The following is a 15,210-nucleotide window of genomic DNA, read 5'->3' as shown; positions in this document are numbered from 1 at the left end:
TTCATATCATAGGCTCATAGCAATGATATTCCAATGAATAATGGGCCGAGTGAGTCGACCTCGTCACCTTACTCGTTGAAGGACGCCCGGACCAGTTTTGAGACCCAGTCCGCTCCTGGCTCTAGGGGTGCTGTACAATGGCTTACCCTGTGCTCCGACCCCCAAATGTCATGTGAAATGACAAAACAACTTTGAATAGAAATTAAGTATTTCATTTAAGGTCCTTGCCTTCCATATATTTTCTAAGAGTGCACAACCTATGTCCCCAGTTCCAGATGTGTCTGATCAAGGAAAGGCTTCCCACCCCAGAGCAGCATAGAAACCGGTCCCTTATTTATAATTAGCATTAATGCGTACCTAAAACTTGAATAAATTGCATTTGCAGCCATGCCTGGGACAGAGGAGACACACCCATTTAAAGCAGGAGCCCCCCCAAAGGTCACAAAGCAACACCTGTGAATCATTTATTTTAAATAATTCTACACAGCTTTGTGAAATGTTCATAGTATGAAAAGTGTTATTTAAAGTGATTGACACTCTGATTCTTTTACAAGTGCTGCATGAAACCAGGAAAAAAAACAGGACAGGGTGAATAAATGAGATTAGTCCAATTTGTTAACTTGATCTACTTAAATTTTAAAGGGTGAAGAACACCTTGGTTCATTTTTTTTTCTCTTATTAGCAGCTGACAGATGACAGAAAAAAAATATAATAAAAGAAACGTGTAGTAGTTCTTTCTTGTGTGGTGATCCACTTTATTACAGTTAGGGGAAGTCAAATATTATTACAAGAGAAATTTTCAGTGAACAGATGGCACAGAATATGGTTAGCAAACTGGATTGTTTTTAACTTTAACCTTGGAAATTGTAAACAGCTTGTTGCTTGTTTTGTTTTAGGATAGACAGATGCCTTTTATTTTCTAATTGCTCTTTACATTCAAATGCACCACAATCTGGGAACTAAAATAGTTTTTGGATGTCAGTTTTTTTATTTAGTATAGTGGTGATTTGCATTCTGGAAAGACACAATGCAGTTTGACGACTAGGATCTCGCTTTTCTCTAATGATCCTACTGTACTTTACTCTGCAGTGCTACACAGAAAAGCTTTCACATTGGCCCACCCTGCTTGGGTAAACAGACCTGCCTGTGGAGAAATGTGCCCTGAAATATTCACACAACCTTGAGAAGTGATGAAGTGCTGATCTAGTAGGAGGAAGTGTTCCAACTACACAGTTTTATTTTTTCAATAAAGGAGCATATAAAAAAAATAATGTTACCTTTGTGTTGTTGTGCAGCTTGCACACTGATGTGCCTCTGAAGGAAGTATAAAGTTAGATAGATAGATAGATAGATAGATAGATAGATAGATAGATAGATAGATAGATAGATAGATAGATAGATAGATAGATAGCACTTTATTTGTCCCAGGAATGACATTTAACTTTTACGAAAGCTCAAGAAATATGACAAAGAGCAATAACTCTCCTCAAATACATCCAAAGAAATAGAAAAAGACTGACTTGGCTAAAAATAAGAGAGCAGTCACAGTGAGGCATTATCAAAGCATATTGCCATATGACCGAGCCTCAGTGGTGTTTCTGACACACATACAGTATGTTGAATAATTCTTTGGCTAAAAGAAGTGCCGGTCAAAGCCAATTTGAAGCCCTATGTAGGGTTGACGGATGTGCCCAATCATTTCCATAGCAGGTATTGGGTATTATCCCCCTCAGTGTCTGGAGCACGCAGCCCTTAAATAGCAAAAACAGCGCTCCTTTGAATATATACAGTATATACTGCATTCTGCAAACTTTAAAGGAACATGTGCTCGTTGGAGTACAGAGAGTGCACATTTTACATTCAATAATGGCACACAGCAGATAACACCACCCAAGGAGGCCACAAATGTCACCTAATGCATTGAACATTAACGATGTCCACTCATTATCAGCATATTTTCATATTTTCATTTCATTTCAGTTTGCTGGTATTAATGGTGGTAATGTTAGTAGTTTGATGTTTAATGCTGCAGTGTTTTGCAGTTTGTTAGGTCTCAGGGCTTCATTAGGAGGGACGTGTCTGCTTACTAGGATGTGTGTAGTCAAACAAATGATATCATTTGGTGATGTGTCATTTTCAGCGCTTGTGCACACAAGGTATGGAGTTGGAGGCAAAGCAGAAATAACGACAATCCACTTCTAGACTGTGTTCCTGTATTCTAAAGAGGGAAGCAGACATCATAAATAACCATTACACCTCTGCACCATTTCCCTGGTATAACCTTAAAACAGTCCCTGTGACTTGCCATGGTCCATTTTCTTGTCATATCTCCTGTAATGTGCGAATCAGAGGGGAGTCTTTAAAGTAAGTTCAAGTTATTGTCATGTGCATATGGCACAATGAAATGCTTACTTGCATGTCTCTTCAGAACAGTAACAATGATACAATACCAACAAAGGACACACAAAAAACAGAGACCCAAGTAAACAAAGAAGGGTTTTTATTTACAGATGAGCACACATACACAAATGGTAGTAAGAACACCAGCTAAAGGATTACCAATTACCAGAAAACTAAGAAAGACTAGAACCTCTTTGGGTCCATCTAAAAACATCAGTGTCCCACCTTCCTATGCAGAGTGGCTATTCTTAATGCTAAAATACAACAGTTGAGGAGCTAAAAAAAAACTAAAAAAAGAAATTGCAAATGAAGAATCAGCTGTATAAGGCATACTAGCAAAATACCCGCGCTTCGCAGCGGAGAAGTAGTAGATTTTAAATGTAAGCACCTCTAAATATATATCACAGATTTTTTGCTGGTTCGCTGATTTCTGCGGACAATGGGTCTTTTAATTTATGCTACACGCTTCCTCAGTTTGTTTGCCCTGTTGATTTCATACAAGGGACGCTATTGGCGGATGGCTTAGAAGCTACCCAATCAGAGCATGTACATATTAACTAAAACTCCTCAATGCTATAAGATATGCATCCCACGTGTAGCTTGATTGTTTGCTTGTCTCTATCTCATCCTCTCTGACATTCTCTGCGCCTGACGGAGGGGCTGTGAGCAGAGGTGCTGTTTGCACAGAAGCTGTTTGCCTAGTGGATACAGACGCACCTCTAAGAAATGCCGCTTTATCGCGGTGCTTACAGAAGCACACTTATTGATTTTTTGATGGTTTGCTTTAATCTCGCTCTCTCTGACGTTCTCTGCGCCCGACGGAGGAGATGTGAGCAGAGGGGCTGTTTGCTTAGAAGATACTGACGCTCCTCTAAAAATGCCGCGGCAAACTTAAAAGCACAAGTATTTATTTTTTGATTGTTTGCTTTTCTTTGCAGGCGCTCTCTCTCTCTCTCTGAAATTCTCTGCTCCTGAAGAGAAGATCTATTTCCATTCTTTTAATTGTGAGAAAGAACTGTCATCTCTGTCTTGTCATGGAGCACAGTTTAAACTTTTGACTAAAGGGTGTTATTTCATTTCTAGAGGGCTCTAATAATGTTAACAGTGTGGGAGAGTTTACAAGGGCTTAAAATATATAAAAATAACTACATTCACAAATTATTTACAATATTGGTCACCAAGACCCCAGTCCATGGTCACAAAAACGTGCACAAACCCCAAATACCCATCCATAGCTTCGTCCTACCTCCACCCGACTCCAGGTTTATGGAGGACCCGGATGAGCCCCAGGTGTTATCTTCTGGCCACGCCCCAGCGTGGCGGAAGTGTCGGCTGTCCTCCCGGCTGGAGTCTTTTTCAAATCCCAAGGCATTGGGGCCTCCTGGCGGTCTACAGGGAAGAGCTTCCAAGCCCTTGACCCGTTCCCAAAACAACCCGGAAGGCACACCCCACGTGATCCAGGCCGGGGACCCTCTTCCGTCCCTCCTGGCGCCCCGCCGGGTTCTGGACCCCCGCGAGGGCAGCAGAGCTCAAACGGGCCCCACTCGAGGACAGCCGGGTCCGCCCGCACTCCTAGCAGGGACAGGGGCGGAGACACAATCCAGACACCAACCCATGGTGCATCCCTGTGCCTCGCACAGGTTGTGCTCCCCTTTACCGCACCCCGGGCCTCCTTGGTGGGCACCCTCCGGGACCTCCACGCCTTTGTTCTGAGCCACTCGCTCCCCGCTGGCTCCTCCAGCTGCGAGCGCACCTGCGCACCGACAGAGAGATCCTTCTGCAGACGGCCCGACATCAGAGGGCTGTTCCGCCACGGGTTCCTTCAACTCGCCGGGTCCGCCCCTACAAAGAGAACACAGGGCAGAACCGCTGCCAAAGCACCCAGCTCGTGCCACGCACGGGCAGCGTTCCTCTCCAACCGCACCCGGCACTTGCCTGATCGGCACCCTCTCCGCGGCTTCCGTGTCCCTCTCGACGATGGAGTCGTCGGCACCGCCCGCTCTCTCTCCGCCGGCCTCAGGGATTCCCTCTGCTCTCCCAGAGGGCAGCCAGCCACACGCTGCACCCAGCAACGCTGCTCACCTTATCGGAGGAATCGCACCCAGCCCTTTATTCCTCCCTTCACTCTGGGACGCCCTGACGGTTTGAGACTCCTTATGGAATAAAAGGCGCCTCTGTCCCGTCCTGCGTCCCTATAGTGCGGCGCAAGACCGCAGCCAACTCGGGCGGAGGGCGCTAGGACCCGGGCACTTAGCAGCCCGTGTCCTTCAGCGCCCTCTCGGACTCCCCTCGCCGCGCGCATGCAGTCCGCGGCGCCGCACTCCTGTCGGAGGGCTGCTTACTCGAACTGATCATTGTCTTCACAGCCTTTTCAGCAGCCCTCCCCGCCCCAAGGGCCGCTGCCGATAGGCAGGGAACTCACCTCCCATCGAGGAGGGATTACTGTGTGTGTGTGAATATATATATATATATATATATATATATATATATATATATATATATATATATATATATATATATACAGTATATAGCGGAAAAAGTCTTCCCCAGCACTTCCTGGTGTGGCAGGAGTGCTGGGGAAACAAATCCCAAGGCATTGGGCGCCTCCTGGCGGTGGCCAGCCCCTACAGAAGAGTAGTGTGTTAAAGAAGTTATGAAAAAGAAATGGAAACATTTTAAAAATAACGTAACATGATTGTCAATGTAATTGTTTTGTCACTGTTATGAGTGTTGCTGTCATATATAGCGGTGAAGTACTGCATTAAAATTTTTATTAAGAAGAAAATGAAACCTTTTTAAACTGAGAGAAAATATGCCAATAATTATTTGTTAAGGATCTCTTTGTATACCATGTTGTCAGTTCGGCCCTCCAGTTGTAATATGACCAAGCTGTGCACTGAGCTTACTCTTGAGCATGCATTACAGTTGGCCATCTGAACAGTAATCTTGTCTCAAATCTGTCAGCTTGGATTGCTGCTGTCATAATCGGTTTGAGTTTCATGGTTTGTTTCAATTACGACAGTATTTGCAGGATTTGTTGTGTTGAAGTGACATTCGGCATCTGTCAAGCATTGTAAGCACACAACCAGTTTCATCGTTAAAATCACATCCAGCTTTTGGGAGTTTAAACATTCATAAACATCAAAGTGTCCACTACTGAAATCGTCACCTGTGAGTCTAAGATGTTTAAGAGGCATTGGCGGTTGTCGAAAGGTGTAAAATATTTGGCCATTTCGGCCAGGGTGAAGGGCTTAAGCATTTCACTCTTCTAGTGCTCTTGTGTAGTATAATTATCTCCTGTACCGTCATCAGTCCACACCTTGAACCTGTCCCAGTCATTCAATACATAAGACACAATGTTCCTCCGGATATCAAGAGTGAGCCTGATATGGCAGTGCAGTATGTAACAAAGAGAATGGAAAAGGTAGGTGCGATCTTCGGGCATGGAAACCACTCAGTAAGTGCCAGTTCTTTGATCGATGGTGATCACCTCGATAGACATGGTAACGGGGGTTGTAATGATAAAGGAAATGGGTACCTGAGAAATGTAAAGTAAGTCTAAAATACCTATACAATAACTATAATTGTAATAAACAAACAATAAAACAGCGGAGAAGCCGAGGATTAAACAAAAAGGCTGTAGTTATCAGTAGGGAGACGTGAATCCCGTGGCGAAGCAAGGAAGGGAATGTAGAGACCAGAGCGACGGACGGCCTTATATAAGCAGGAATCCAACAACGTGAGAGGCGTTGGGATGGGGGACCCAACACCACCTCACACGGTGACCGAGCTGCAGGCTATGGACGTATATATGTACGTAAGTAGTATTCAGTTAGCGTTGGGAACCCGTGTACCAAGTTTCTTGAAGATGGGCCCATGGGTAACAAAGACTGTTGAAAAGTTCAATATTGCGACCGACAGTGGCGTCATACCACAGAAATAAGTACGTACATTGGTTTCGGTTAGCTCAGGGAAGCCACCTACCAAATTTCGTGAAGATGGGGTCAGCCTTCAACCTACACGGGAAGTTGGAAAATTGGTGACGTTGGAAAGTTCAATATGGCGGCTGACAGTGGCGTCTTACCATCGAAATAAGTAAGTACATCGGTTTCGGTTAGCGCAGGGAAGCCTCCTACCAAATTTCGTGAAGATGTGGCCATAAATAAGAAAGTTCAACATGGCGGACATTGTCGACCGTTATCGACCGTTATGACCGTTACGTGTAGAATTTCGAAATGAAACCTGCTTAACTTTTGTAAGTAAGCTGTAAGGAATAAGCCTGCCAAATTTCAGCTTTCTACCTACATGGGAAGTTGGAGAATTAGTGAGGAGTCAGTGAGTGAGTGAGTGAGTGAGTCAGTCAGTGAAGGCTTTGCCTTTTATTAGTATAGATAGATAATACTAGTAACTCCAGCATTAACTTTAGGGCATATGACAGGATGACAGTAAAAGTTATAAAGGATATTAAGAAAGATAAAAAGAAGAGAGAAATAAAGTAGAAAAGATGAAAGATAATCCAATGAGATTCTTTAGGTATTTTATTAGCAACAAAATAGTTACTAAAAATAGAAACTTAGGAATTGTAAAGGCAAGCTAGAGTTTCAGAAAATATAAAGGGAGAAGTGCTGCTTAGATTACAAATGCTGAAATCAAACAAATAACAAGGACCATATAGCATTTATCCTAGACTCCTTAAAGAAGTTAATGAGTGCATATTTAAACATATATTTTCAAAATCTGTGTACACTGGGGAAATTCCTGATGATGAAACTTACAAATATTATCCTATTGTATAAAAGGCATGATTAGTTTCGTGCAAGTAATTACAGGCCAGTAAGGAAATGATCAAGCAGCACATAGTTTGACACCCACTGCACAACCATCCTATCTGGAAAGGGGTCTCTCTTTGAACTGCCTTTCCCAACGTTTCTTACATTTTTTTGGGAGTTTTTCCATGTCTTCTTAGACAGTCAAGGCTGTCAAGAGGCAGGGCCTGTTAAAGCCAATTGCGGCACAAGATGATTTTAGGCTCTACAAAAATAAATTGTATTGTAATTGTATATCGAGAACTGCTGTATTAGCAAATGGTCTGCATGGGTTCATACAGTGAAGATCGTGTTTAACCAATATACTGTGAGAAAGCAATAAAAGAATATGATCAGAGAGGTGCATATGACATTATTTAAATTGATTTTCAGAAGGCTTTTCATAAGGTACCACATGACAGGCTATGCATCAAACCTAAACAAGTGGGAATTCAGGGAGCAGAGTGTAGGTAGCTACAAAATTGTCTCAAACACAGGAAGAAAAGAGGTTTTGTGAGGAAACTTTTCCAATTAGGTGATATTCAAAGGAATGTTTCTCAGGGATCTTTGCTGGGGCCAAATCCCTTTTTAATACACATGATGTGATGATGTTGATATGAATATTAAAAACAAGCTGGCTCATGTTGCTGCTGATACCAAACTAGGTGGAAAGGAAGATAATGCAGAATGAGCTAAATTGTTATAGCATACAGACTGTATGGATAAGTATAAGATTTAGCTGGTTTAAAAAATGAATTAATGACTGTCCAAATAATGTAATTTTACAAATTAATCATGGTAAAGTATCCACTTTGAAAATAGAACTAGGAAGAACATTCCTGTTGCAGATTAGGAAAAAGCCCAATTGAAGAAAATCAAATGGACACTGGGACGATATTAGGATGACACCCTGGCATTTGTATGTGTAGGGAGAAGAGCTAAGTTCCAAAATAAGCTAAAACTTTACTTTCATTGATTTTTTTCATTGGGTGGTCAGACGACTCATTGTGTGGGCACTGTCCACCCACTCCACACTTGCAGCTACCCCCTTGATTAATAGCCCACTCCAAATCTTAAGGCAGTGTAAACAGAAGACAAAACAGTGTCATTGTGTTGGGGCACCACCCTAGTGACCCCATATAATTGAAATGATTAAGTTAGGGAAAACACACAAATAAGTTGCTAATAACGTCCTTTCGAACGACAACTCAGACCTGAACTTAACTTAAAATGGATGCACTTCCAGTCATATGGGTTCCAGGAAGGGGCGGGACCATGAGGGCGGATAACAGAAGTGATGTCAGTCGTTGAGTGGCCATCAATCTGCAGAGAGAGAAAGAGAGAAGGCATCAGAACACAGTGGCAGCCTTTGGTTCAGCAGGTAATTACTATCACCAGAACCTTCAAGCTGTCTCCCGCGCACATGTAAGTGACAGTAGGTACACAGAGGTTGCCATGGTGTAGGCAAAAAAGGTGTTAATCCATTTTTTTACACTAAGTAGAATATGAAAAGCCCATCCTTGAAAGTTAAAACCTCTCTGAGGTTCTTGGTCCTGTCAAGGATCAAGAATCTTACTAACGATACAGGCAGGTTTTTGGTCTAACAGTATTAAATGTGATAGCAAACCACCGGCAGGTACACTGGCTTCTGGTCTGATAAGGAATCGTCTTCCACTAGATGATAAAGATATCAATTCCAAAACCTTGGATTATATAAAAACATTGTTATATAATGAAGTTAAATCAATATTCAATACATCACTGTGGACTTTGTATTTAATAAGCTTTGAACTCATATATAAAACATGTTTTATTAATATGACTTTAATTTATATTTACGTTTATTTGCTTTTATCCAAAGCAACTTTACAAAAGAGATCATCATAAACAAGTAAATATCAGTCTTGGGGGGCTGTTTTAGAACAAGTGTTAGAGGACAAGGTTACAAAATTGATCAAGACAAGCGAAGGGCTCATAACATAATACAAGGTAGTAACAATTTATAGATTTTAAAACTTAGTTAATATCATTTAGACAAGATTTTACCAAACAGCAGAGTTTCCAAATGCTTCTTAAACATACTGAGGGAGTGAGAATTTCACATGGAGGTGGACCAATCGCTTCACCAGCCAGTAGGTAAACATAAAAAGTGTCTGGACTGGGATTTGATACCACATAGCGGTGGCACCAATAAATGCCATTCAACAGCAGAACTGAACGGTTGAGAAGGAGTATAGAACCTCAGAAGTGTCTCCATATATATTAGTGTTGACCCATTGACAACTCTGTAGGCAAGTAATTCAGATTTGAACTTAAAAGGTGCCAGTACAGGAATCCAATGTAGCGATCTGAAAAGAGGAGTGACATGTGCCCGTCTCAGCTGGTTGAATATCAGGCGTGCTGCTGCACTTTGAATCATCTGCAGTGGCTTGGTAACACTTGATGGTACTCCTGGCCAGTAGAGAGTTGTAGGAGGTCTGCTGCACACTTTGCAAAACATTTCAAGAAATAAAACCTGTGTTTCACAAGAATAAAGGAGTTTAGTTCCTGTCTGGAATTGTTTACCTCCGTTAGTTTCACGTGAACCAGTTGTTTATTACTTAAATTAAAATATCTAGTCAGGAGATAAAGAAATCACCAGACTCTTTTCCTGTCATGTGTAGACATTTTGTTGAGCCACCAGATGTGTTTTGGTAGTATAATCCTCTTTTGCCAATTACTGTATGATGACCATCTTGAAAGTTGTAACTGTAAAATACATCAGAGAGTGCATATTGTCTACCTGTTTTGCAGGAATCAGAAACAGCAAAGTTTTTTCCCTACGTAGGTTTGGGCTTCCTATGTAGAGATTTTCCAGTGCAGAAAGTACAGAATTGTGCATAATGGTGAGTTCTGGTGTGTCTTTGTGTGGAAAATATGAAGTATGTCATATTTTGAGAAAAGGCACAGCACTACTCCAAAGTGATGTAGATGAAAGGCATGAATGAATTGATTTTATTTAGGTACAAAGGCTGAATGCATTCTGCAGCTGAAGAAAAAAACACAGAAGTGTGAACAAGGCTTTAGGGCAGGGGTGTCAGGGGAATGGAGGGCCGCAGTGGCTACAGGTTTTCATTCGAACTCTCTTCCTAATCAGTGTTCAGTTTCCACTGCTAATTAACTTCTTTTCCCTTCATTTTTAATGATTCAGTTCTCTGAATTGATTCTTTTCTTCAATAAATGACAGCCAAACAGAAACAAGATGTGAAACAAGTCAACAGATCACCAGCTAAACTGGGATTCAAACTCCAACCAATCTCTTATTGAGAAGCTGATTCTTGCTGTTAATTAAAGCCGTTATTCAATGCCATGGCCTGTTGCTGCTCTCATTCTGCTACAGCAGATATTTCCAAAACTGTTGATTTTTCTGTTTTTTCTGAGAAGACCATCAAAATGTTTGGGTGACCCTGGAGATCAATCTTACCGAGACCTTCACCTTTCTTTATTATCAGATATTGTGTGATGGGCGCAGGTAAGCTGGTCATGAGGCGGCTTATTTTGTGTCTCATTATTGTTTGGCTATTAATTAAAGAAAAAGAGACAACTAAGGGACCTGACTCAAGTTAATTAAAACTAAGGCAAAAGAAGTTAATTAGCAGCAAAAACTGGCCACTAATGAAGAAGGTAGTAAGAATGAAAACCTGCAGCCATTGTGGCCCTCCAGGACTGTGCTTTAGGAAGTGATATTCTTTGTTTTCCACACAGAAAATCCCTTTTTACTGAGTTTCACATTTCGCTACTGTGAAACTGCATGCAAAAAGAATTTCTGTGTCAGTTTCTTGCCAGTTTTGCTTATTACTAGTATCAACCATTAGGTCCTGGAGTTGATGGCATGATAGCCCCCAACCGCAATTTGGTAACCATTGTGTTTTTGTTCCCTACAAGCACCCTTTGTCCAATTGACTTGTATAGTGTGGCTAGAGTTCAATGTGAGAAAACACTACAAATGTCATATGAGCCAAACTGTTCACATTTTCCGACCTGAAGGACACTAGATAAAAGGTAATTTAGCAGGTAAAGGAAAAGTAAAGACCATAGTACATATGGAAAACCTTAGGAGTCAGTGGACCTTACTGCTTGAAAAGGGATTCTCAAAGTGAGTCAACAGGGAACTGTGCATGTAAGAGACTGGCATGAGGCGAAATGTAGCATTTAAACAATTTCTAACAAATTAGAAACACCTGAAATGTTTATCTGAGAGTCTTGGTGTACTGCATGAAAGAGGCTCATCCTTCAGGAATTTTGGCAGCTCATTGAAGTTGGAGTTTTGCTAAGTGGTACCAGAACAGCTGAGACTGACAATTAAAACATTACAAAGGTACTTTTTTTAGTATTTATTAAACAAACAGATTCAAATAGATTTTAGTGACAGTAATTCCAAATGAATTTTCTGTGCCCTTAACAGTATATAATATAAACCAGTGCACTACGTTCCACATAACTTAAACAGCACAAAATGATCAAACTAGCATATAATACAATTGTTCTGTGATCATAGATGTGTGAAGACTAATTAATCTTGTTTAAATGCTCATGGATATTATCATCATTTAAAAAAACATATTTTCCATTATCATAATCTCTGAAAAAACAACAAAAAAAAAAAAAAACTAGTGCAACAAGTGCAAAACTATGTATTCATGTATATATTATTGCCTTTCCTGCTCCCTGAGGAATGCACCAACCCACAAGGTCTTACAATAAGAAGGTCCAGTGGAACTACTGTACTGATACAAAGCGTGCTGTTGTCTCCTTTAAATACAAACACACTAGATAGTTGGAGAGGTCCACACAAACTGATTATCACTCCAGAGGTAGTCACTCGCTCCAAGTGATCCCCTGATCTGAGATTCTAGTGATCTGCAAGCAGAATGAGCTGAAATGGAAGTGAAAATCAGGGCAAACATATATGTGGATATAAGCCATGAGGAGCAAGGTACAAAAATATCTCTAAATTTTAATGAAGTCTTAACTTAATCATTAAAATAAACAGGAAGCCACAGTCCCGAAAGGCACATAAAATCACTAAACAGAAAACCAGAATACACAGTACACTAAGTACTATACTACTGTATGACATGCACAGAAACAGCTACACTCTTAAAAATAATGGTTCTTTAATGACATTTGATGGCTCTTTACCGGTTTGTGCGGTTCCTCATAGAACTATTGCTTGACAAAGTCACCATTTCATTCTGAGAAGAGTTTTCTAAATATGATGCTGCTTGTTTGTGTTTTGCTTCCTAATATTTAAAAAGAAAAACTTAAATCTTTAATGGTTTGTAGGCTACCTATCAGCACACTATCACATTATAAAAACGTGGACATAGCCTGTAGTATTGTAAGCGGCAAATATCCCTTTAAAATCATGGCCAATTGACATTTCACAAATCTGTTATCATCAATTTATGGTTATTTACTGTATGGAGCCTGTTACAGATCTAAATAAATAAAAGTTCTTTCTGGAACCTTCATGTAGATAGGTCTTTTAGGAACCAAAAATGGTTCCCTTAAGGAATTGCTCTGAAGAATCACACCTTTACTTTTAAGAATGCTGGTGGCTATTACAGAAACCAGAAGTAACAGTTAAAGAGCAAAGGAGAAAAACCAGGCACCCCATTTAAGTCCTTTGTCACTCACATAACAAAGCCTGGCAGATATGCAGGGATGGTGTGAAGCAGCACAGAAAAGGAAGGCTCAAGGACAGAGCCCAGGCCCTATTCAGATGTTCAGCACACACTATTCATTTACCTATCAGGACAACACCTGCCTTGTTGATAACCGGTCAAGCAAAGGAACAGCACAACCCAACAAAGCCACACTCACTGTGCCACTTACAAGACAGAAAGAGGAAATGAACACCTTTTCTAATAGCTAGGGCGATCACAGCTCAGAAAGAAAGAAGAAAGCAGTATTATTTAAGAACCTTAAGTCAGATATGTACACACATTTGCCTCTTAGATAATTAGGAAAAACCTGAACAAGACCTTTAGGCATTTACAGTGTTCTAGGATTACATATAACCCTAAGGTTACTATATATATATACTATACTATACTATATATATATATACACTCACACATATTTTATATTTAGTATGTATATAATATAGTGTAAATATCCTGCATACAGTATAAACCACATGACCCTGAGTTAAGCAGGTTTGACAATATTTGTATGTATTTATCTTACTTCAAACATTATATATATATATATATATATATATATATATATATATATATATATATATATATATACAGTGATCCTCGCTATATCACGCTCGACTTTCGCGGCTTCACTCTATCGCAATTTTTTTCTCATACACGCTCACGTCACTATGCATGCGCTTTCTGAGAACTTTTATCTAAGCCCTACGATGGCTCCTAAACGTGTTGCTTTTTCTAAGCCTTCTGACAATAAAACTAAGTGTCGGAGGAAGATGCTTATTATGCAGGAGAAGGTGAAACTCTTGGATATGATTAAAGATGGCAATACCCTACAAAAGCCTCCTCACGCATATGAAAAGACAGCGCCAGCAACTGCCTATCAGGATGTTCTTCAGCCGCGCCTACTCCTAGTACTCCTTCAGCGGAAGAAGACAACAACGCACCTGCTGAAGATACTGCACCACCTCTGAAGACTCTCCTACTGAGGTCGTGCCTTCATAGGTTAGTGGTTGTGTGTAAGAACTGTGTGTGTTTGTGTGCAATTAAATGTACAGTACAATAATCTACTATATAGAAGCGTTCAGGTTTGTCCTTCCGTCCCGGTAGTGCAAAGCGTAGCCGTATTCCGCTTATTATAGAATTACTATTTGTGGCTTGAGGTACGAAGCGACGCGATGTGAGCTGAGTTCTTGTGCTCTCATCGTTCCCTTGCTTTTGTGCGCGATGTGCTGGAAAAATAGATAAAATTATGTCTCTGGAAATAATTAATGTTAATGGAGTACAAATGCCTCACCGCGTAGTAAATATCAGGGGAGATGGTGCTTGCTTATTCTCATCTATAGCTTATTTAGTGCATGAAACTCCGTCTTTAATGGTACAGATTCGGGCTGACATTGTACGACTTTGGACAGGCACTTGAGGGGATAAATAAAAACTTAGGTTTTCGGGAGATGTTATGAATGGGCACTTTGATGTTCTTATTCCCTACACTTACATGCCTGATGTACACATGGAGCGCACAAAAATTGAGGATAAAAGTCGGTCGCCTTAAAAGGCGAGTGCACCTAGTAATATGATATTTGTAACGTCTAATATGTCTTATTTTCTCTTATTTTGTCTAATATATTGGGTAATACGAGTGTAATGGTGACTAAAGGGTGTTATTTCATGTCTAGAGGGCTCTAATAATGTTAAGAAACGTATTTAGGAGGTCGTAAACAGGGTTTCTATACTCTAATTGCGAAAATATTCGATTTATTAATAAAGAATCTTACTTCGTGAAAATTAATTTATCACTGTAGAGTCTGGAACGGATTAACCGTGATAAACGAGGGTTCACTGTATATACATATATATATAGTTACACGTGTAAGCCTGGGAGTGTCTTCCTGTTTTTGAGCAGTTTAAGACAGGGAAGAATAATGGTGAAACACCATCCTTAATGGTCTCTGTGTTGTTTCCCTTAGAGTGGATGAGGACAATTCCAGCAAACACAGACATTCTATTGGTCCCTGAGAGTGCAACTTCACCCCTTCCGACTCAGCCCCTACAGAATCAGAAAAGCCACTGGACATTGTATTCCTTCTGGCCCCCCTGTAGAAATAATCTCAGTTAATGACATTATAACAGACTCTTGGTTAGCTGTTTTGATGAAAACTTGGTATCTCTTCCTTTTCTTTTGTTACTTTTGGTGTACCAATATCCTGCTGTCTACACCACAATAACAAACAAGCCACACAGAGCTTCAGGGTGTTGTGGCTATAATGCTTTTAACTGCATCCATTAGTTCAGTATGGGAT

This window comes from Polypterus senegalus, chromosome 7, assembly GCF_016835505.1.
Source record: "Polypterus senegalus isolate Bchr_013 chromosome 7, ASM1683550v1, whole genome shotgun sequence".
Lineage (NCBI taxonomy): Eukaryota > Metazoa > Chordata > Cladistia > Polypteriformes > Polypteridae > Polypterus > Polypterus senegalus.
Note: the sequence above shows the minus strand (reverse complement) of the source record.